Below are 24,795 nucleotides of genomic sequence, written 5' to 3'. Positions count from 1 at the left end.
GACTGTTTAAAATTAATGTGGAGATGTCTGATAGGACTTGGGTATATACTTGGGAGCTCAGAAGAGAAGTTGGAGCTGAACATAAAGATTTGGAATTCATCAGCATACAAGTGGTATTTAAAACCATGGGATTAAATGAGGTTTATTTTAAAAACTATTTAAATAGAGCAAAGAAGGGAGACCAAGATAGAGCCCTGAATTGCTCATACCTATAGCATTGAGACAGAGAAGACAGAGCTCAGAAAGAAGACTAAGGAAAGCAGCCAGTGAGATAGAGGAAAACCAGGAGACTATCTTGTCATGGACTCCAAGAAAAATAACTGTCTCAAGAATGAAGATGAATAATTTCTAGGGATCTGCTGTACAACATTGTGCCTATATGTAGGCACAATACCCTATAAATAACAATATTTATATAATATAAATAACAATACCCTATCATATACTTTCAAAATCAGTTAAGAGAGTAGATCTAGTGTTAAGTGTTCTTACCACAGTAAATTTTCTTAACAAATAAATCTTTTTTAGAAAATAAGAAAGAAGTAGTGATCAACTTTGTTGAATACTGCTGAAGGGGCAAGCAAAAAAGGAATGATAGAATGGCCATTAATGTTTGAAATACAGTGATTATTAATAATCTTGACAATCATGAAGTCAATGAAGTTATAGGGACAGATGTCCTATTGAGGTTGGTTAAGAGAGAATGTGAGTTGAAAAAGTAAGGGCAGCAATTATAGATAAATCTGAAGAATATTTTAATGAAGAGGCATAGAGAAATGGAACAGAAATTCAAAGGATAGGATCTGAGAGCAAATAATTACAGAAACTAAGTCACTGGCAAGGATTTGGAACACCATGAAAGTCTTTACCAGGTTGTCTTTTGACCTGGGCCAAGCCACATCATCCACAGTACAGAGAAGGAAGTTGAAGAGGAGTCATGAGGCAAGTTTTCATGGGAAAAAATGAGGAATTTCCTGTCTAAATGTTTCTGCTTTCCTGGTAAATATAAGCTTATAGTGAGCTGTGAAGGTAGTGGAGAGACCAAGTAATGTAAGAGTGTCAAAGAGAAGGAGTGAAATTATCACTTGGGAATTACAATAGACTGAATTGTGTCTCCCCCCAATTTTTTTTTACATTAGAGAGAGGGAGAGACAGACAGCATGAGCAGGGAGAGGGGCAGAAGAGGAGAGAGAATTTTAAGCAGGTTCCACACTCAGCACAGGGCCCAACACAGAGCTTGATCCCACAACCCTGGGATCATGACCTGAGCAGAAATCAAGAGTCAGATCCTCAACCAACTGAGCCACCCAGGCACCCCACCACCCCCCTCCAAATTTTTATGATGCAGCCTTAACCATCAATGTGATTGCATTTGGAGATAGTATCTTTAGGAGCTAATTAAGGTTAAATGAGGCCATAAAGGTGAGGCCCTGACATGATCAGACTATGGTTTTGTAAGAAGAGGGGGAAGGAGAGAGAGAGTGAGAAAAAGGGAGAAAATCTCTGCCATGTGAGGACATAGCAAGAAAATGGCCATCTGCAATCCAGGAAGAATGCCCTCACCAGAAACTGGAATAAGCCAGCATTGATCTTAGACTTCCTGCCTCCAAAACTGTGAGAAATAAATTTCTGTTGTTTAAGCCACCCAGTCTATGTTATTTTTTTATGGCAGACTGAGCCAGAATGTAAGATGGTGAAAATATTATTAAAGTTGAGTAAGATTCTGGACATGATGAGTGCCCAGCTGAGATTTGTGGCTATGGAACTTAAAGAGAGACCAGACACACAGTTGTGGGGTTTTTTTTTCCCCCCCAAGCCATTTCAGCTGCTCAGATGCCCGCATAGTGTCAGTAGACAGATGGATTTAACCCAGGTCATGACTTTGGAGGCAAGTCCTGCCAAGAGAATACAGAGAATTAAGGGTATTCATAAGACAATGTTTAGGTGAGATGAGACAAATAATATTGATGATGACAACTTTAGAAATAAAGTCCTTCTGCCTCCTCTCTGATATGAAGATGAGCTTCCTTAAGAAAGATTAGGCTAGGGGCGCCTGGGTGGCTCAGTCGGTTAAGCGTCCGACTTCAGCTCAGGTCACGATCTCACGGTCCGTGAGTTCGAGCCCTGCGTCGGGCTCTGGGCTGATGGCTCAGAGCCTGGAGCCTGCTTCTGATTCTGTGTCTCCCTCTCTCTCTGCCCCTCCCCCGTTCATGCTCTGTCTCTCTCTGTCTCAAAAATAAATAAACGTTAAAAAATTTAAAAAAAAAAAGAAAGAAAGAAAGATTAGGCTAGATATTCTTTATCCATGTTTGCAGTGCAGTATATAAAATTTCGAACCCTTTTCATTCATATGTGGATCCTGAGAAATTCAACAGAAGTGGGGAGGAGTGTGGGGAGTCTCCTCCCAGTGGGGAGGAGAAGGGGGAAAAAAAAAGTTACAGAGAAGGAAGGAGGCAAACCATGAGAGACTCTTAAATACTGAGAATAAACTGAGGGTTGATAAGGGTTGGGGGAGGGAAAAGTGGGTGATGGACATTGAGGAGGGCACCTGTTGGATGAGCACTGCATGTTGTGTGGAAACCAATTTGACAATAAATTTCATATTAAAAAATTAAAAATAAAAAATAAAATAAAATTTCGAACCCACTGCTATATCAGTATCAAATAATGACACTACAACTGGTAGTGCATTGCTTTTAAATAATCATTGATGCAATTCATGTGTATTTTGTACCGTAAACTTCCTAATAAACTGGAGATCCATGTAGACAAGAGTCAAGTGAGTACATGTTTGTTTAAGAAAGTCTTTCAGAATAGAACTTAGGGTAATTCTATCTCTCCTAACCCATTAGATTTTTCATTTCTAACACTATTTTTTCCCTCAGAGGTTAATATGTTTGATCTCAGACTGATATTGGTATGCATAAGAGGAAGTGACATTTTACAGATGAAATTTTGCTTTGGAAATTAAACTATGTTCCAGTCTTCCTTCCTGTCCAATTTTGAGCTAAAATCCTGCAAACAAAAACCATTTCTAGACTCCATGAATGCCCTAATCCTAAATTCTTCCTGAATTGTGAAGTGGAAAATTAAATCATTTTTGTTGGAATACTCCCTGTTCAATGGGTCCAGATCAGCACTCAGATGATGTCAGCAAATGTTACATTTTTTTCCAATTATGAAATGAATTATGGGGCGCTAGCTAACCACAGTCAGTCATTAAATAAAGCTATTTTTGCTGATACATTGTTGTCCTGCCAGAAAACACAGGTGTTTTGTTTTTAAAGAAGTTTTTAAAAATTGCTGTAAGAAAAGATTGCATTAACAATCCTTCAGCACAAGCAATATAGGAGCATAAATAAGAAGGTGCTATTTGTAGAGTTTGTGTGGCAAGGGTAGAGACTGTGTTTTCACATACGAAATAAAGAGTTGCTTTATGTCCAAGGAATTGAAACATTTGGGCTATGATGTATGAAGACAGTGATATATGACCATGCATATTTAAACACATCTATACACAGAGTCTTAAGAGTTGAATGAAAGGCACCTTATAAACATGAATTATTATTGTGAACAAACTTTCTTGCACTGGTATTTTTAAAGAATGTTAGTTCATTCATTCTTTGACGATTCCCAAAGGTTTTAAACTCATAGTCTCAAAAATGACGGCATGTACATCTGTCAGTATCAAACATGTACTTGTTAATAGAAGACCTAGAGCTGTGCTTTCACTTGGAGGCAGTTCCTTGAAAAACAAATGAGCATAAAATATTTTAATTGGTCTAGTAGTCATAATGATGATTTTTTAATCATTTTGCGTTTTCAGTAATAGCCTTACACTTACTCATTTTCTTCCTCTCTTTCAATCAACTGTCTTCAATTTACATATCTTCAAATCATTCCTAAACTAAGCAGCTGCTTTCAGTTGATTCATGTAGGAATTTGATTATCTCATCCAAACAATGACATCTTGGATCATGCATTAATGGCATGCTTATGGAATGAAGCAGTTTTCTGTTTCAAAATGACTTTTTTTTCTCTGTGTGTGGAAAAGAGTATAAATGGTACCTGTCTATAAATCTCAGAACTCAAAAACTAATGCAACAATCAACTTCTCATCTGGGTTAAAACTATGTTTAAAAAGAACAATGATTGGGGTGCCTGGGTGGCTTAGTCAGTTGAGTGTCCAACTCTTGATTTTGGTTCAGGTCATGATTCCAGGGTCATGGGATTGAGCCCCATGTTGGGCTTCATGCTGGGTGTGGAGTCTGCTTAAGATTCTCTCTCTCTCTCTCTCTCTCTCTCTCTCTCTCTCTCTCTCTCTCTCTCTTCCCCCCTGTCCCTCTCCCCCACTTGTGCACACACTCTCTCTAAAATAAATTTTACAAAAAGAACAATTATCTATTGACAAACATACCTTAATAAACTGTTGTTGGAAATAAACCATAGCGTTTAAGTGTTGAAAATGGCATTTTAAATATATTCTAAAATTCATTTCCAAGAACTAAATTGCCCAGGTTTTATTTCAAAGTTCCTAAATTCTTTTATTTCAGACTTTAGAAAAATCTCCTCAAAATAATTATGGACATCTCACCTTTGAATACTGATATATATCAAGATTCTTAGAATTTTCAAGAATGCCTTAAAAACATATTTTAATCAACAGTCCATTTAGAATTTCACTAATTATTCACAAATATGTGGAATTCCCTTGGGGTACAAAAACAGTTTTTAAAACTACTGAAAGACTTAAATTATTTATGAGGCCACTTTTGCCCACACAAAATTGAATGATTCAGTAACTATGAGTTATTGTTCAACTAAATGTTAAGGACAATTCATAAAATGAGAGAACTCAGATCAATGATCACATTTTATACTCTAGAAACATGATTTTTAAAAACATTTTATCTATGAACATATAACTCCTACATCACTTCATTCATTTAATTTTAAATGTGGCAAATCCTATTATCCAGGGTAATTGCCAATACATTGTTCTTAATCAAATGTTCAGGTTAAATGGTTGGTTCAACGAAAATTCTATACAAAAATATAGCATATAACTAGATACATAATACATATATAACATATATATGCACATGTATATAGCAACTTTCAAAGTTCAGTGCCCAGGTGAGCCACTAAAACTCACTTAACCACAAACAGTGGTTAAACATCATCACCATAGCATTCTAGAACTTAATTACATGTATGACATTTCCAAGGAAAAAAGCATATATAAGTTTCGTCTGCAATGACTAAAACTTTGTTCATAGATAGAAGACCTTCCTTATTCCCTGTTATGCTTGCTACCCCTGACCCAAAGCAGGCAATAAGGACTGCATTCCCATAGTTTTACCCAATGATGGTAGCCTCTGTGATCTGATGGTCCAGTTGAGGAGATATAGAGGCTAAGGGTAAACTCCTGGAGGCTGAAGAGCTATGCTGGAGTGACCAGAAATCTTCCTAAAAATTCTAGGGAGGTTTGGGTGGGGGACACACACAGAACACTTAACTACCTAAAGATAAATTTGCAAGCTGATAAATTAAAGGGTGAAATTATTCCCATAGCAAAAGAATTACAGTGGGTCCCAGGAACATTTGAAGAAATACATTTTCAAGTGTTTGGTTATAACTCTTTAATTAACAAAGGAAGACATTAAAAGCAAAAATTTTATAACATACTGCTGATTTTCAGATGTAGAAGTTCAAATTTTTTTTAAGATGGTGAAAGTTATTCTTTATTTTTTCAAAATTTGTGGTTTTTTTTAATTTTTTTTTAACGTTTATTTATTTTTGAGACAGAGAGAGACAGAGCATGAACGGGGGAGGGTCAGAGAGAGGGAGACACAGAATCTGAAACAGGCTCCAGGCTCTGAGATGTCAGCACAGAGCCCGACACGGGGCTCGAACTCACGGACGGTGAGATCATGACCTGAGCCGAAGTTGGCCGCTTAACCGACTGAGCCACCCAGGCGCCCCTATTTTTTCAAAATTTGTAAGAGAATATGTTTCAGGTGTTATTTTTCAGCTTTCTTTTCGTTTTAATTTTTTTCTTTCAAGATTTTATTTAAATTCAAGTTAGTTAACATATATTGTAACATATAGTGTTGGCTTCAGGATTAAAATTCAGTGATTCATCACTTACATTTAAAACCCAGTGCTCCTCCTTAAGGTCCATCACTCATCTAGCCCATCTCCCATCCACCTCCCCGTCAGCAACCCACATATTCATTTTTTAAAATATAAAATTATTAACCACTGTTCACCACTATTTACAATAAACAATATATAGTTGGATAGCATTTTAGTCACTACAAAGTTATGTTTTTCCAGGCTTCCTTTGAACCAGTCATCCAAACACTGAAAAGATTGGGCCTTACATGTAAAGAATGAGTTGTGTGTAAAGAAAAACATGCAAATTGATAGTTTAGATTACCAAAGTCTGTTTACCCATTTACTCCAGCAGGTCCTAAATTGCCAACATCTCTAACCATCTGATTAGGTTTCTATGAACAAAGTCTTACACATTAAACTTTTAGTCAATATAGTACAGATTTTTCCAACTGCCTGTAAAGGAAAGCTTTGCTAGAGGAAACCTTTAGATGTCCATTTAACTAAGTCCTGCTTGGCTAATGAATACACACCAGGATTTGTCTAGTTTTCTCATCTAGGTGGGGAGATGGTTGATACTGATAAAAGTTTTCCTGTTAGGAGTTTTGCAAATGGCATTAAATGACAGTAGATATACATATGGATTCTGATATGGCTGTTTTGAAATTGTCCAATTGGAATTGTCTAAGTTGTTTACAATACATTTAAATTGTTCAATTAATGACAGAATCATCTATTTAATTTAAAATGTTAAATTAAAATATTAATTTAAATTAATTCTAATTTAATTTAAATAATTTAATATAATGTAAATTTTAAATAATTTAATATTAAAATATTAATCTAAAATATTAAAATATAGTTTAAAATATTAAGATATTATTTTAATTAAATTAAAATATTTAATTTAAAATATTAAATGGTTTATTTCATGGGTTGCTTAGAATGATGGCCTTCCAGAAACACAGGTTTATCCATGGTTGTGAAATGGTGTTTTTGTTTTTCTTTTGGTGAAAGTTAAAAAAAGAAAACCATTTATGTAGGTATTTTATGTGTATGCACACGAGAAAACAAACAAAAAAATCTCAGACTGGTCATTAAGCATTTATGAGTTAACCAGAAATTCTGATTGAGTAATGACTATGGAGATCTTCCCCCAACTTTTAGAAAAGCTGTTCTCTAATGCAAAGGAAATAGTAAACCATGATATCAAATGTTCTTTCCTGATAAAGGAAGCAACTAAGAAAGCCTTATTTATTTGTTCAAAGCTACCAGTGCTGTAGATAAAACCCCAACTTCCTCAATACTACTTCAAAACAAACATATCAAATTTGATTCTCATTAGAATGTGGTTATTTCTTCACACTAATAAATCAAAAACCAAGACACAGATTTTATATATATGTGTGCATATATATGTATATATATAATTCTATAATATAATTGCATATATAGTTGCAAACAATTATTGAGCTTCATTTTCTGTACAAGAATGCCAAATTAGTCTCTTTTCATAAAAAGGGATTGCAATCTGACAACACTTCATATTTTTGCCTCTTTTGCCAGTACCAAGTCTGCCCCATCTGAATCTTTCCATTTCTTGAGAAGTATTAATTCTCCACTACTGTCTGCAGCACTGATTATTCATGTGAGATCTAGACCTCTGGCAAAACCTCTTGGTTTGCCAGCAGTAGCTCTTTCCTTTGATTTGCTATCAGATTCACTGACAGACAAAGATTTCCTTTTTGTACCATCTTTTTCTTTACCAGCTCTTTGAGAATTAAGAAATATTTCTGTTAACTCCAGACAACGTAATTTTTCTTCAGGTTGCCAATATTGTCAGCATGTGTATTACCTTCCACTCAGGAAGTACTCCTCTGCTTTCCCAGTCACTATGCATCAGTCATGTGCTCTTTCCACCACAAATTCTTTAGGCTCTGCCTCTGACTTTTTTACACTTTCCATTCAGGTTCTTTCCTTTGCAATGTAGTTTTGTCAGAGGCCATTTTTTTTTAATGTTTATTTATTTTTGAGCGAGAGAGACAGAGTGCAAGTGGGGGAGGGGCAGAGAGAGAGGAAGACACAGATTCCGAAGCAGGCTCCAGGCTCTGAGCTGTCAGCACAGAGCCTGACGCAGGGCTTGAACCCACAAACAGTGAGATCATGACCTGATCCAAAGTCAGATGCTCAACCGACTGAGCCACCCAGGCGCTCCTCTCAGAGAGCGTTTTTTATTACAAACCTGGAAAGCTATTATCCACCTTCTCCAAGATGTCCCCAGATGTTTCACTTCTCCAGCGCATTGAAGCTCAAGTTCCATTTTTTATTTTTAATTTTCATGTTACTGGACACTTTATTTTTTTAATGTTTATTTATTTATCTTGAGAGGGAGAGTGCACAAGCAGGGGAGGGGCAGAAAGAAAGAGGGAGAGAGAGAATTTCAAGTAGGCTCAATGCTGCCAAGGCAGAGCCCATCATGGGGCCTGAACTCATGAACTGGGAGATCATGACCTGAGCTGAAACCAAGAGTCTGACACTTAACTGATTGAGCTACCCAGGCACCCATGGACATTTTATTTTTAATTTTCATGTTTTAGGCTGTAAGATGCAATCCTAATGTCCTGGCAAAGTGAGCTATGAGGGCTACCTTGGGTCTCCCCATGTCTCCTCTGGCCTTGGCCCTACTCCTCCTGCCACATCACACACATTACTGCACACAACATCCAGTCACTGCGTTTCTCCACAAAGGCAGAAAAGCAGAATGGAGGGCTCTCAGGACAAATGCCCCTCATATTTTGGGGACAGTAATAAAGTCACATCTTTGTCCAGAGAGCTCTCCCAATTCTTCAGACACCTTTGACCCTCATTTTCACAGGCCTTCCTTTCTCTGCCCTCACTCTGAAGGACCACCTCTACCCTGATTTTCTTTCTGATTCAAGGAGGAAAGAAGTCAAATGTATTTAAGGCTCACCAGTGACTGAGGAATTACCTACATTTGACAAGAACACTCACATATGACTGCTTTCCTTTTCTCATCAGGGCATCTTTGGTGATCATTTCCTGACAGAGCAGTACTGGGAGCTGCCTGGGGAATTTATCTTTCTTGTCTTTGACCTTGTTTTATCACGAGACTGCTAGTGGTCAAATGATAAAGGTAAGCGAACTCCTGAAGTTTCATAAAACGTATTTATAAGGAAGTTCTTTCCTGCTTTATTGAAGATTAATTGACCATAAAGTTGTGGATTCATTTCTGGGTTTTCTATTCTGTTCCATGGACCTGTCTATTTTTGTGCCAGTACCATACTGTCTTGATCATTACAGCTTTGTAATATAACTTGAAGTATATAACTTGTGATATAACTTGAACTGTGATGCCTCAGCTTTGCTTTGCTTTTTCAAAGTTGCTTTGGCTATTCAGGGTCTTTTGTGGTCCCATACAAATTTGCACTAACTCTGTGAAAAATGCTGTTGGTATTTTGATAGGGATTGCATTAAATGTGTAGATTGCTTTAGGTAGTATAGACATTTTAACAATGTTCTTTCAATCCATGAACATGGAATGTCTTTCCATTTCTTTGTGTCATCTTCAATTTCTTTGAATGATATTTTACAGTTTTCAGAGTACAGATCTTTCACCTCCTTGGTTGGGTTTATTCCTAGGTATCTTATGGTTTTTGGTGCTGTTGTAAATGGGATTGATTCCTTAATTTCCCCTTCTGCTGCTTCATTATAAGGAGGCATTTCTAGGCTGTGTATCATAGGCTGGCTGCTGGCTGAAGCTGCTATAACCACCTTTCTTTCCAGCACATCCACCATCCCAACTAAAACCCTTCAGCATTTAGCATCATGTTTCTCTGCCAGAAGTGCAAGAGAAGATGCTATATGCCTCAGAGTGATATTTTCTAAAAATGTTTGTACCAATGAGTTCCCTGTGTGGAAAAGAATCTTTTAAAAGAGGATTTATTAGGTTTTAGTCTGCTTGCGAAAGTAATGGAAGCTCAACTTTAGAAAAGCCCCAGAAGCATAAGGAAAATAAAAATCATACGCTATTCCACCTCCCGGAGACAATTAATGTTAACATTTTAAGGTATTTCCTTTCAGCTTGAGAGACGAGAAAGAGAGTTACCACAACTGGGATCATGTTAAATTATATATGCATTTTTTGTATCTTGTTTTTTTTTATTTAGCACTACAGAATTCATTTAATATTCAACAAATATGAAATTGCTAAAATTGCTGAAGGGGTTTCTGTTATCTGCACCTGAACTCTGAATGATCCAGCCTCCTTCTATACTTTATCCTCCAAGAGGACTAAACAAACTCTTTGCACTGCCTCACACACCATACTGTCTCATACTTTTCAAGCTCTGTTCACGGTGTTATTTCCACCTGGGAGGCGTTTCCCTCCCTATTTGCCCAGGTTACTTTAGTGAGATGGGAAACTGCACACAATTAAGGAACTGTCAAAGTCCTGTCAAAGAACTAAGGCATGTAAATGTGTCCTTGGGTTTGTAAAGCCAAAAGTTCCTCTGCAACATTTCTCCTAAATCTTTCTCCTATGCCTGATTTACAAAATGTATCACCTCAATCATCAATTCATTACACATCCACAAAATTCTGGCTGATTTCTAGCTAAGTACCATTCATTACTATCTCTTCTTTTTAAAAATTGTTTTTAAATTCCATTTCTATTTCTCCATCTCAAATTCCTACCAGCAAAGCAAAAATAAAAGTCTGATAAATACCCACTCCCCCTTCCCCAGGAATCCATTTGCTATGGTATTCATGGAAAGCTTCTATAGCACAAGAAAAATAGAAGTGATTAGAGGCTTTTCGGAAAATACAAAATAAATTCTTTCATTCAATTCCCTGTGACCATGAGCCTGAAGATTTTATTCCTGTGAGGAGCTAGATGTCTCAAGATCATGACATGGTCTCTGTTGTATGCGGAATTAAAATTGATTTTTCACTAAGTAGTAGAACATTAGTGCTACAAGGAATTTTAGCAACCATCTCCCTCCCTCTATGGATGAAGACACAGAGACCGAGAAGAGAGAAATAGCATACCTATAAAGGTCTGACATATTTATGGCAGAGTTGTGTCCCATAATGAGAATTAAAATATCATTTTCACTGTTTTTCAATGCCTTTCTTTTCCAACATTTCCAATACTGATTAACGGTCTGCAAGAGTCAGTTGTTAAATTGTTCATTTTGGAGCAACTGAGAAATGGAGAATTTTACACAATGCAAGTGAAAGTAAAGAACAGAGTATTCAAAACAGGAAGCCAGATTAATCTTTTCAAATAATCACTCATTCTATACCAGGCTGGGAGGGAGCAGAACCTTGGAGAATTAGTACATGATACAATTTAATTCAATTGTTTCTTATATTTCTGCCGAGCCTAAATAGTCAGACTTTGTGGTGACTGCTTAGATTCAAAGCTATCCTTCGTATGCACTAAAGCATGAGTCTATGACTTCTCTCATTTCAAGTGTATTTTGGGCTTTCCACAAGGGTTTCCAAATATGTATTATTTCTCAACTGAGCTAACATAGCCATCAGTATGTGAGGCCTCTTGCTTAACCAAGTATAAAGTAAATCTCTTTCAAGCAGACCTGTTTTATTACTATTCCCATTGCCTTATTTTGGAGCTTCCTAACTACCTAGATATCAAGACAAGGTCTATAATAATTTGTGAACCTCCACAAATTAAGAAACTGGAAAATAACTAGGGAAAATATTGGCACTGTCCCAGATGCTCACGTGCAATCTCATACATATTGGTCCCTTAGAGGGTCAAGCCTGAATTGCCATCCCAGTGCTGTTGGGTAGGTCACCATCAGACTCCAATTCAGATAGCAGTTTTTACAGATCTAACTACTGTTGCTCAACTGGGTGTCCATGGAAACTAAAAAATTGGTTTGTTGCCTAGAGAAGTGGAAAGAAAACCAAGTCATTTGGTTTCTATGTGGTTTCTATGAAGCTAAGGAAATTTTTTGGCAAATGATAAAAATAAGGATGGCTAAAGCTACATGATTCCCTTGGTCAATTCTTGATCTTATCAAGAAATATTCCCTATGTTTATTACTCAAAAATAAGAAAATATTCTAAATGAAGGCGTACCAGATTCTCAGGTTATTTCATTCTTGGCTGGATTAGAAACAATTCCTTAAAAGAGTGACCAATATATGCAACGAAATCTAATAGGTTAAAAAGTCCTTGGATTCATTACATATGGAAAATGTTTCTCATCCACAAATTCAACATAGTTCCAAGTATGAAAGAAAAAGCTAGTATTTAATAAGGGCGGAGGAGGCTGAAACACCTATTCATTAATCCTATGGAAATATTTGTCACTCATATGTGGTTTAGGGAATTGGGTAAAAATAGCAACTTCTTAAGAATTTTTTCATCTGGGCATAGACTTTTATCTGAGCAAGAAAATATGACATAATAGTAGACAGGGGACTTGTACAATGAAATCCCTGATAAACAGGGATGCAGAGGTGACAACTTGGCACATGTTGGCATGATTTGACATCATCTGTTGGCTTGCCATCAGATCGAAAACAACTCCTGGCAGATACCCTGTCTCAATGAATACACAAAATCAGCCAGGCCAAGAAAGGTGGTATACATGTGTTATAACCAAGAGTTGGCCTGACCTTGGGTTTTCAGAACTTAGGATAATTAATGCTGCTTTTTAGCTTGTCGTAGAATACTTAGAAGAAATACCTATAAAAATTCAAATTCAGATAGGAAAAATAGAAATTGGTTTTATCCATGAGTCATAAGCTAAAATGTCTACAGGGCCAAGTAAGGAATGAAAATCAATATATGGAACTGACTAGAAGCAAAACAATAGCGCTAGTGTGATAATAAACATCATTGACACACAGACTCAGGGTCAGAGAATAGCAAGAAGTAATGATGACAACTGTAGCCAAGTATGGAACACATTTATTCTCAAAAGGGAGCAGTCACTGTTCCAGTGTAGATACTTGATGCCATGTCTTCACCTATTGCAAAAGAGGCTAAGTTTTGCTTGTCTGCATCTTGCTGGAGTCCCTACAATGATCTATTAATTTAAGAAAAGAATAGTAAAAGCATGGGGATACAACCAACTATAACAAATTCATAAATCATTAGAATTGCTGTGTAATTTTGTACAAATCACAAATTTGTATAAAAAATGTATTTTTGTATAAACTTAACACACTGCTAAAAGTACATATGTACATGTGTGTGTGTCTCACACACACACACACACACACACATACACACACACACACAGGTACATGGCCTAGAGATAAAGGAAAGCTGACTTGCTTAAAATAACAAAAACTGAAACATGGGCTCTGAGTCCAATGTGGAGAAGGAAGGTGTTCTCCGGCTCACTTTCTTCCTTTGGGCTCCTGGGCCATCTCCTATGTGTGTTTTGGGTTTAAGTCATCAAGAGGTTACAGTAAAGGAGCACCTGGGGTGATTGCTTACTTCTCCTCTGCCTATAGAAGAGTTATTCATTATAAGTCATCCCATGTCACTAATGTTAATTTCCAATCAAAGATCTGCTCAGTACCTTTGAAACAAAGTCCCATTTTTTTTTTTTTTTTGGTTCAGGTGTCAATGAGCTTCCCGTATGTAGTCCACTGCACACACACCCTCAGTTTTCACCTGACCCTCCTCTTTACAATTCCCATAGCCTACTGCCACATTGCTCTCTTCTACCTTAGTGTAATACTTTTACTCTGTTCTCCATCAAACACCTAAGATCCACTTAAAATCTTACCATATGTAAGACCAATGCAAGGTGATGTCTCTCTCCTCTAAGTTTTACATGGAATCTCGGGCGCCTGGGTGGCTCAGTCAGTTAAGTGTCTGACTTCGGCTCAGGTCATGATCTTGCGGTTTGTGGGTTTGGGTCCCGCATTGGGCTCTGTGCTGACACCTCGGAGCCTGGAACCTGCTTCAGATTCTGTGTCTCCCTCGCTCTGCCTTCCCATGCTCATGCTCTGTCTGTCTCTCAATAATAAATAAACATTAAAATAAATACATAAATAAATACATTTTACATGGAATCATAATAACAATGATGGTGGTCCCAGCTGGAATCTGTGCTAAATGCTCTACCTGCCTTATCTTATTTACTCTTAGCTCCTGATTCTCTATGAAACAAATACTATTATTCATCTTCATTTTACAGGTGAATAATAAGTGAGGATTCTGGGACCTGGAGATATATAAACCAGAGATCTTTTTACTGATAGAAAAATAACAAGGAGGGATCTCATTGGACAACTTGGATTATTTGCTCATCCCTGAACCAATTATTGTGGCCAGGCCTTGAGACACATATTGATGCTATAGGAGTAGGATGAACCAAACTCCAAATCATACTGACTGACGTCAGAGGGGAGAGAAGGTTCCCAAAGGAAATCTGGGGTCACCTAATGTGAGAAAGAATGCTGGGAAGGCAAAAACAAATGATCCACTGTCCTTACTTACCTGGAGAACTGTTAGCTCTCTCTAGCTTCTGCTGCAAGATTACCCCACCCCCCAGCTTTCCTTCCTTAAGTAAAATGAAGACTTCTTGTCAAGATGATGCAGGGAGTCCATTCTTTCACACAGCCCCTCTGCTCCAACCACTTAAAAAAGAAAGATAAAATCGAAAAGGATTTAAAACACAAAGCTCTGAGCAGTGCTGGAGTTAATGGACACATGACAGTTTTAGTATGTAAAGTTAAAGAGCAAGTTGGGCCCTCTCCCCACTTCCATTCTCAATCCTCTATATTATCAGTCCCTCTGACCATATGATCTGTGACCTGTGACAGAAAACTGGGAAAAACTATTAGTGACCAATGACTAGGACTATGCTCTTAACAAGGTGAAAGTCTACAGACCATATACAGCTTCTTGATGAAGTCTCCTGCTGGCTCACTAACTGGATCTGTCATATCTCCAGCATCATCTTTTAGGGCAAGTCCTCCAAATGCCATTATAAATTCTGGTTCTTGATAGAGGTACATGGTGAACTAAATGAAGCCACCACCAAATGTTGAACAGGGAGATGTGAGCACAGTATAGGAAAGGTCTTAATCACATACCTCCAACTGAAAATGAGCCTACACACTGAAATTACAAAATATCTGAGGAAATATAATATTAAGAAACACAAAATAATTAGAACATTAATTTACCCCAGATGAAAATAATTTATGAAATAGTCTGATGCAGACTTTAAATAAATTTATACTGTTCAGCTAAAAGAAAGGGGGAATTATTTTCACTTTAAAAAGAGCAAGAAATGGTGAAACAAAAATAGACAAACAAAATTAGTACTGAACACAGTTTAAGAACTTCAGTGAGATCCCTCTTTATCCCAACTAGAATGACAAAAATTTTAAAAGTCAGATAATAACAAGTATTGCCAATGACATGGAGAAAGTGGAGCCCTCATATACTGCTGGTGGTAACATAAAGTGGTGCAACTCTTCAGAAAATAGTATGCACTTCCTCAAACAATAGAACATAGAGTTATCATTTGACCCAGTAATTGTACTCCTAGATATATACCCAAGAGAAGTGAAAACATATGTCCACACAGAAATTGTACATGAATGTTTATAGCAACATTATTCATAGTAGCTACAAAGTGGAAACACCCCAAATGTTCAAGAGTTGATGCATGGATAATTAAAATGTGGAACATACATCCATACAATGGAATATTATTTGACCATAAAAGGGAATGAAGTATTCATGCATGCCACAACATGGGTACATTTGAAAACATTATACTACATGAAAAAACCTAGTCACAAAAGACCACATATTATATGATTCTGTTCTATGAAAGTCTAGAATAGAAAAGAGAGACAGAAAGTAAATTAGTGTTTGCTTAGGGTAAGCGGAGGAGGGAAGGAGAAGATAAAGGAATAGAGAGATAATAGCTAAGGAGTACAAGGTTCCTTTTTGAGGTGATAAACATGTTCTAAAATTGTGGTGATGGTTGCATATGTCTGTGAATATATTATACATTGAATTTTACATTTTAAATTCATAACTTTTATGATATATGAATTATATCCTAAAGCTGTTTAAAAATGTTTCTAAAAGGTCAACCCCTCTAAAGTGTTTTAGAAACTTTTAATTTGGAATTTCCACTTCATTGAAAAAAATGCTTAAGTGTAATATAAACATTTGTTGGGATTATCTGGATGACCAGCCTATCGCCACCACCAAGTAACATTAGTGCCCATACTCTAGTTTACAATCTCATTCTCACCACATGAAAAGCCAAAAGGCCTCAAGGCAGATAGCACAAATTAGAGGTTCAGAGTCATTTAAGTACAGAAAAGTGGTGGGAAAACCCAGCCATCACACAATGTATGGTAATAAAGGGAAACCAGACTCTAAGAACCCACCCACAGCAGCCAGGACCACATTTACCATCTTGTATGGTATTAGCAGTGGAAGTAATAGCAAACCTACTGCGAAGGATTTGTTATAAAACAACTCTAGTAGAGTTTTCAATATTGTTTTGGGGTGCATTCAAATGATTGGGTCAATCTTAAAAACAAGATCATTAAGAGGAAAATTAATGATACCGGTAATGATAATGATTCAAACTTTGGTCACAGTGCTCAAAATCAAAAGAATCAAGTTAGGGGTGCCTGGGTGGCTCAGTCACTTAAGCATCTGACTCTTGGTTTCAGCTTAGGTCATGGTCTCATGGTTCATGAATTCGAACCCTGAGTCAGGCTCTGCACTGACAGCACAGAGCCTGCTTGGGATTCTCTGTCTCCCTCCCTCTTAGCCTCTCCCCTCTTCAAAAATAAAGAAATAAACGCTTTTTAAATTAAAAAAAAATAATAGTTGACCTCAGCATTAGAAGTCCCTGTAAATTATTTTCCTCTAAAAAAGTTCTGTGCATTTCAGAGTGCACTTGTTGTAAGGATTTGATGAGGCAGTTTATAAAGTGCTCAGGCAAGAAATGCAGATTTTAGACTCAGGCCAATAACTCATGACCAAAATGCTCATAGTCTGAAACCATGACAAAGCTATAGACTTCAGAAAAAGCAGAATATAGTCTCAGTTAACTAGACTGTTGGAGGCTGATGTTTTGAATAACCAGACATTTATTTTTCAGTTTCAAGCCTCCTTGACAATATCTGTTAAAGTGTTATTGGGATACTTTTCTCATTATAGAAGATAATTTCACCTTTATTTTTTGACCTAGAAACTGCCAGTGCCTCAGTTTTATCTTTCAATAATAAATTCATACTTATAGATCCATAATTAAAGAAAACAAGAAAGAAATTAGTCTTTGAAAAAATACAGGGTATAAGGGTTTTTTATGCAACTTCCTTTTTTTTTAACCAGTGGAGTGTATAACATGAGATTTCTCACGTTGGAGTCCAGTTAATTGCAGTTTTATTGTGCATATATGGCCACTTTGATGTAGGATTGATAGGCCTAACTGCAGTGGAGGGGAGGGAGGGAAAGGAGGTGAGTCATTTGTCCCTATGTGCAAAGCAGTGGGGAAAGTTTATATTCCATTTTATACCCTTAAAATTGAATGGCTGCTATGGAGGAACCTGGGGGAGGGATAAAGAGAGACATAAAGAAATGAGTGAGATACTGTCACCAACTTCTTAGAAGTTTATGGCCAAAAGAGAAATCGAAACTTTGTAATCCTGTTGCTTCAGTGGACCTGAACATACAGTCACAGTGATTAACCCTGAGGCTGAGAGATTCCGGATTCCAACATCATCCACAGTGGTGGTGACAGCTCTGTCTACTAGAAAGTAACCCTGTCAACCCATCTAATTAATGGACTGATGTCAAGACAGGGCCAGTTCCTGAGGGAATGCCACAGGCTCTGCGCAGAGCCCTGTCCTGCTACCACTTTTTTGAAAACTGAAAATAAAAAGATATTTTGCAAATTTATCAGATTTGCAGTTAAAACAAAACAGAAAGGACAGCAAACACAGGATGAGACTCAGGAGCCAAACAGCTGAAACATTTGGCTGAATTTAACAAGATGATTACAAAGGGGAAAATCTAAGTTCCTGCACTCTGACCCATTAAAAAAAAACAAAAAACAAAAACCACTGTGCACAAATACAGGATGGGAGAGGCATGGAACAGTGGGGGGTGTGTGTGTGTGTGTGTGTGTGTGTGTGTGCGCGTGTTAAAGAGTCAGACAAACTGGCTTGAACTGACAACCATACAAAGAAGACATACAAATGATTAATAAATAAACAAAAATGTTTATCCTCATTATTAATCAAAGAAATTAAAATTAAAACAGTAATCCCTCAATCTACCAAATGAGTAAAGATGACAAAGAAAGAATGATAGTCCTCACTGCTGAAAAATATTTGAAAAAGTAGACATTCTCATATACTTCATGTCAGAGTATGACCTGATAAGTCCTTCTGCAACAATTTGGCAATATATATCTAAAATCATAATACTGTGCAAACCTTTTATCCTAATAATTACAGTTCCAGGAATTTTCTTAAATAATTAAGGATACACTGGTGATTAGCTACTAGAATATTAATCACAGTATTTTTTTAATGTTTATTTTTGAAGGAAAGAGAGACAGTGAGTGGGGAGAGGTACAGAGAGAGAGGGAGACAGAGTCTGAAGCAGGCTGCAGGCTCCAGGCTCTGAGCTAGGCCCGAACCCAGGAGCCGTGAGATCATGACCTGAGCCAAAGTCAGAGATTTAACTGACTGAGCCACCCAGGAACTCCTAATCATAGTATTTATTTTTTCCAGCTTTATTGACATATTATTGACATATAACATGTAAGTTTAATATATGCAACACACACACATATATAGATACACATATGTGTTATATACATTGTGAAATGATTACCTCAATAAGATTAGTTAACACATCCTCACCTCATATTTTTTTAGTGATAACATTTAAGATTCACTCTCTTAACAACTTTCAAGTATATAATAGAGTATCGTTAACTACAGTCACCATGATGTACATAAGATCCCCAGAACATATTCATCTTAAAACTGGAAGTTGGGGAGTTCCTGGGTGGCTCAGTCAGCTAAGTGCCTGACTCTTGATTAAGGCTCAGGTCATGATCTCACATGTTGAGATCAAGCCCCACCTCTGGCTCCATACTGGGTGTAAAACCTGCTTAAGATTCTGTCTCTCTCCCTCTCTCTGTCTCTCTCTCTGCCCCTTCCCCACTCATGCTCATTCTCTCTCTCTCTCTCTCTCTCTCTCTCTCTCTCTCTCTCTCTCTCTCAAATAAATAAATAAATAAACAAACAAATAAATAGATGCAATTAAAAATAAATTAAAAACTGGAAGTTTGTATCCCTTGACCAACATTTCCCCATTTCTCCCAACCCCTAGCCCTTGGCAACCACCATTCTACTCTATATTTCTATAAGTTTGGCCTTTTTAGATTCCACATAATCTAAATACATACATACTGTATGTAAACATACAGTATTTGTCTTTCTCTGACTTACTTTTAGCATAATGTCTTCAACATCTATCCATGTTGTCACAAAAGGCAGGATTTCCTTCTTTTTATGGCTGAATAATATTCATATGTATATGTATATGTATATGTATATACACCACATTTTCTTTATCCATTCACTTATTGGTGGTCACAGGTTGTTTCCATATCTTTGCTATTGTGAATAACACTGCAGTGAACATGAGCGTACATATTCCTCTTCAAGATCCTGTTTTCATGTCCTTGTATATATACCAGAAGGGAGACTGTATATACACTGGATCATATGGTATATGTATTTTTAATTTTTGAGGCATCTCCATACTGTTTTCCATAGTAGCTGTACCAATTTACATTCCACCAACAGTGCACAAGTGTTTCATTTTCTCCACATCCTCACCAACACTTAGCTCATCTTTTTAATAATATATATCCTAACAGATATGAGGTGATATTTCATTGTGGTATTGATTTGCATCTCTCTGATGGTTAGTGATGTCGAGCCTGTACCTGTTGGCCATTGGATATCTTCTTTGGAAAATATTTATTCATATCCTCTGCCTATCTTTAATAGGGTTATTTGAGTTCTTCTGTTATTGAATTGCCTGAGTTCCTTACGTATTTTAGATGTTAATGCTTTATCAGATAGATGGCTTGCAAATATGTTCTCTCATTCCATAGGTTGCCTTGTCATTTTATTGATTGTTCCTTTTGCTGTGCAGAAGCTTTTTAGTTTGATATAGTACCACTTTTTTTTTTAATTTTTGCTTTTGTTGAACATTTGGTGTCATTTTCAAAAATTTATAGCAAAGATCAATGTCAAGGAGGTTTTCCCCTATGTTTTCCTCTAGGAATTTTACAGTTTCAGGTCTTATATTTAAGTCTTTAATCCATTTCCAGTTAATTTTTGTAAGTATGTAATATAGAGGTCCAATTCCATTCTTTTGCTTGGGAATATCCAGCTTCCTAGCATCATTTATTGAAGAGACTATCACAACGTTGTTAATAGTGGCAACACATAGCAGACACATATACACTTGTACACACATAAATATCCCGAGTTAGGAATGAATATTCACATTGTGGTTTTTTACATATGCAGCAATTTCAAACGGATTTGTAGAAATAAGTATATTGAAATTGGTGAAATGCAAATAAGATCTATAATCTAGTTAGTGGTATACTAATATCGATTTTCTGATTTGAATAATGTATTATTGTTAGGTAAGATGTTACCATTGGGAGAAGCTAACTAAAGGGTATACAGGACCTCTCTATAATATTTTTACAACTTCTTGTGAGTCTATAATAATTCCAAAATAAAAAATAGAAAAAAAACTTTTTAAAAAAGAAACCTGGAGCACCTGGGTGACACAGTCAGTTGAGCATCCGACTCTTGGTTTCGGCTTAGGTCATGATCTTACAGTTCATGAGTTCGAACCCCACATTGAGCTGTGGGCTGCTGGCATGGAGACTGCTTGGGATTCTGTCTCTCCTTTTCTCTGTCCCTCCCCTGCTTGTGCTCTCTCTCTGTCTCTCTCTCAAAAATAATAAATAAACTTAAAAAAATTTAAAAATAATAAAAAATAAAAAAGAAAGCTGTTCACAATGTATCTTTGAAAAAAAGCAATAAATCAGAAAGTTTAATTCTTTTTTTGTAAAATATACATGAAATTCATATAATTATGATAATAGAGTACCATTTTCTGAAGTCATGTTTTGTGGTTTACAAACAGTATCTCATTTAAATCTCACAACTAATAAGGTAAATGTTATTATTTCACTTTCCCAGTGAGGAATGCTGTTAGGAGAGATTACACAATTTTTCAAATGTTAAACAGCTAGCCAGTATTTCAGAATCCAGTGACTATCTTCCAAAAAACTTACTACATGATTTTTTTTACAGTCTAGAAAGGTACATACCAAAATTTTTACCATAGTTGTCTCTACAGTGAATATTGGAAGCATTATTTTTCTTTTTTCTTATCAGATGTGTGTCATTTGTGTAACTAAAAATAATATTTATTTTAAGAGAATTTAGTATTTTAGTTTAAAGCAAGGTCAGTCTGAGTCCGTAGGCTGAAACAAGTGTCAAAAAACCTAAGTTTGGCTACGTTAACAGAAAAATAGTATGTAAAATAAGGAGGCCATTGTAGTATTCAACAATGCAGAGATAAGATGTGATCTGGCATGTAGAACCTCATTTTGATAAGGACATTGACATAGAGACTGAAAGTTATTTACAGAAGAGCAATCAGAATGGTGAAAGAATCCAAAATCACATCATAATACAGATGGTGGTGACAATTGAGGACATCTAGTTTAGAAAGAAACAGACTCAGAGACAACATTATAGCTGTCTTAAAATTTTGAAAGGGTCCACACTTATAATAATAATTGTAAACAGCTACCATTTATTGAGTGTTCACCATATACTGAGTACATACAATCCTCACCACAAACCTATAGGGTATCTAGGAAGGTATTAATATTATCCTCTTTTTACAGATGAGGAAACTGAAGCTCAGAGAGTTTGGATAATCTGCCCAAAGTCACACATGCATCAGTGATAAAGCCAACATTCAAGCCTGGAACCTTTCTGAGCTGTTAACCATCTCATAGGGCTATCTCACATCCCAACAAAGGAAAAGGGACTGGGCTTGTTGTGTGACTTCTCATGAGTATAATTAGGAACACAGAAGAGAGATTCAGGGACACAAATATCAGCTCAACACTGGAAAGATTCATCTCAGAAAAACCAAAGCTGTCCAACTGTGGGATGGATTGCCTTGGAAGATAATGAATGCCCCTCTATACATTTAATGTAGGTTCAGTGACATTCAACAGTGATGTCAGAAGGATCTCAAACTTCAGTGTGTATCAGAATCACCTGGGAGAGCTTTATCAAACACAGATTGCCATGCTCCACCTCCAGAGATACTGATTTAGGTGTCCTGAGATGGTTAGATGCGTGAATTTACAGTTCTATCAGGCTCCCAGTCAATGCCAGTGCTGTTTGTCCATGATCACATACTGAGATCCCTTCAAACCCTAAATGTCTATTACTTTTTAAAAATCATACTCTATGGACTGGACAAATTTTGTGTCCTTCACAACCTCTCTCACAGAATGGCAGCCATAATGCCCCTAAAGCATACAACAAGGTTTGTTTCTTTGTTTTTTCCTATTCAAGTTACCAGTCAGTAGAATGTCCTACATCTTTGAAAATAGACTTTTATAGCTATTGTTTTTTATTAATTCCCAGAGTTTGCTAATATACTAGAGACAGGTCTTTTGGGGTTTTGTTGTTGTTGTTGTTGTTGTTGTTTAGAAACTCACCTATATTTCTGATGGAGAGAGAATGAATACAAGCAAACTTCATTAAATTGTGAGATAAGAGTCTGATAAATCTTAGCATGTTCAGACTATCCAAGAGGAAATGTACTTTCCTAATATGATTCACTCTTCAGCTGTCTAGCTCAATTTGGAATGGGAAGTGGAAATGCTATTGCTTGCCAAGAAATAAGGACGATGGCCATATGTTATAAACTATGCTTTGTTATTTTCAATATTGGCAAACTTAGCATATAGTAGTGTTAATTTTTCAGAACTTCTGAACTCTGTTCATGTTTACCTTAAGGGCAGCTTTTTTCCCCCCACTTTCTAATGAAGTTAAAATCGCCAAGTGTTTTTAAAGTAGGCCAAAACACTCCAAAATCAAATATTAAGAAAAAAGAATAGCTTTCTGTGGACTGCCCCACTGGCCCTCTGCTTTCTGGAAGGCAGCTGATACAAGGCCCACAGCTGCTTGACACCTAGCATTGTCCCCAGCCAACCTGAACAGCCAGCATCTCCATATAAGAAGCACAAGTGGCTTTGAAGGTGATAAGATAGAGTTTCACTGCTGTATTTTATGACATAATTCAGTCGGTGTTTCTTTACAGAGTGCCACTGGCTGCCTAACTTTAAACAGTCATAAACATTGGATTGTAGAGTAATTTAATTTAATGATTTATTTGATCTTCAAATCACAAGAGGCTGTTCTCAAAACACTTTGTTGCCATGCTGATCCTCTCTTAACCTACAGGATTAATAATTGATGTTGAAATACAGTTGGAAAAAAAATTGACAATGAACTTCTTTCTAAAGGAAACAACACCTGGATGAAATAGAAGATTTATACAATGACTCCCCTAGATAACAAATACCTCTATGTGAACAAACTTTTAAAATCACAGGCATTTTGGATTGAAATCTTTCTACAGTGTCTTACCTGCTTTCTTACCATCTTAAACAAAGTAATAGAACATACTTAAACATCCTCTGGTAAATCAACATAATCCTTATAAACAAGTATAATTCTGTAGTATAACCAAATAGTATTCTCAGAGGGCACGGTCAAGATTTGACCAACATTTTGCCTCTAAAATGCCTTCAGAAACGTATACCATGTTAGTCTTTTATTGAATTTTTATAGTATTACACTTTGCTTTTCACTTAAATGTACTGACCACAATTAATTTTTCCTTGCCTTTAAATTTGCTGTTAAATTTGCTGTGCACTAGAAATTGAGGTTACTAAATTTACTGGAAGTGTGTACAAATGGGTAAGGGGAGTCTTTGTGAGAATTGTCTGTGGCAGCTACTGTGTATAGAACTTGTGCCATAAATTTTCGCCTCTTAAGGAGTTTATTTTTAATTATTCCTGCTTCTTTTCTATTATCCTATAAATCAGGTTGCCAGATATGTGACCTGCTAGTTAAGAAAAGTCTAACTGTGGTCAAGTGATGATAATGGCTGATATTTGTTCTATCACCATGCTACTCCAGTGAGGCCAACTCTTTGTATTCAAATCCACATCTTAGAATGCAGTACCCACAATGGCAAGTGGAATTGAAATTACTTTTCTTTGTAAAACCTCCCATTTCCCTGTCCCTTTATCCTTTAGACCTGAGAAATGAAACCAAAGTAAGAGAAAAAGACATGACTTCAAGCAGGCATTTTGTAACTCAGCCCTTAATTCCTCCTGAACCGAAGAAAGTCCCTGAATTGTAGTTTTTCATCTTTCCTAATCTCATAGATTAAGGAAGGAATGGGAATAGGAAAACAAGGAAAAGCATACCATTTTATTTTACCTCCTAAAATCGTGATTCTTTGAGATTCTTTTCA

At 36.5% G+C, this 24,795-nt stretch overlaps 1 long non-coding RNA gene and 1 pseudogene across 1 annotated transcript in view; one reads left to right on the top strand and one right to left on the bottom strand.

Annotated features, from left to right (window-relative positions):
* LOC109263692 (uncharacterized) overlaps positions 1 to 24,386 on the top strand; it is a 78,739-nt gene extending 54,353 nt beyond the window's left edge. Inside the window, exons 3-4 of the long non-coding RNA XR_002078336.2 lie at positions 9,157 to 9,271; positions 22,136 to 24,386. This is a non-coding gene — a long non-coding RNA (uncharacterized LOC109263692). The remainder of the gene's footprint in view (positions 1 to 9,156; positions 9,272 to 22,135) is intronic.
* LOC109263691 (chromobox protein homolog 3-like) lies at positions 7,583 to 8,123 on the bottom strand (annotated as a pseudogene).
* Positions 24,387 to 24,795: the final 409 nt, after the last annotated feature.

The sequence above is a fragment of the Panthera pardus genome, unplaced genomic scaffold (genome assembly GCF_024362965.1).
Source record: "Panthera pardus isolate Hobbes unplaced genomic scaffold, ASM2436296v1 HiC_scaffold_8, whole genome shotgun sequence".
NCBI lineage: Eukaryota > Metazoa > Chordata > Mammalia > Carnivora > Felidae > Panthera > Panthera pardus.
The sequence above is the reverse complement of the archived record's forward strand: the minus strand, read 5'-3'. Positions and strand labels throughout refer to the sequence as shown.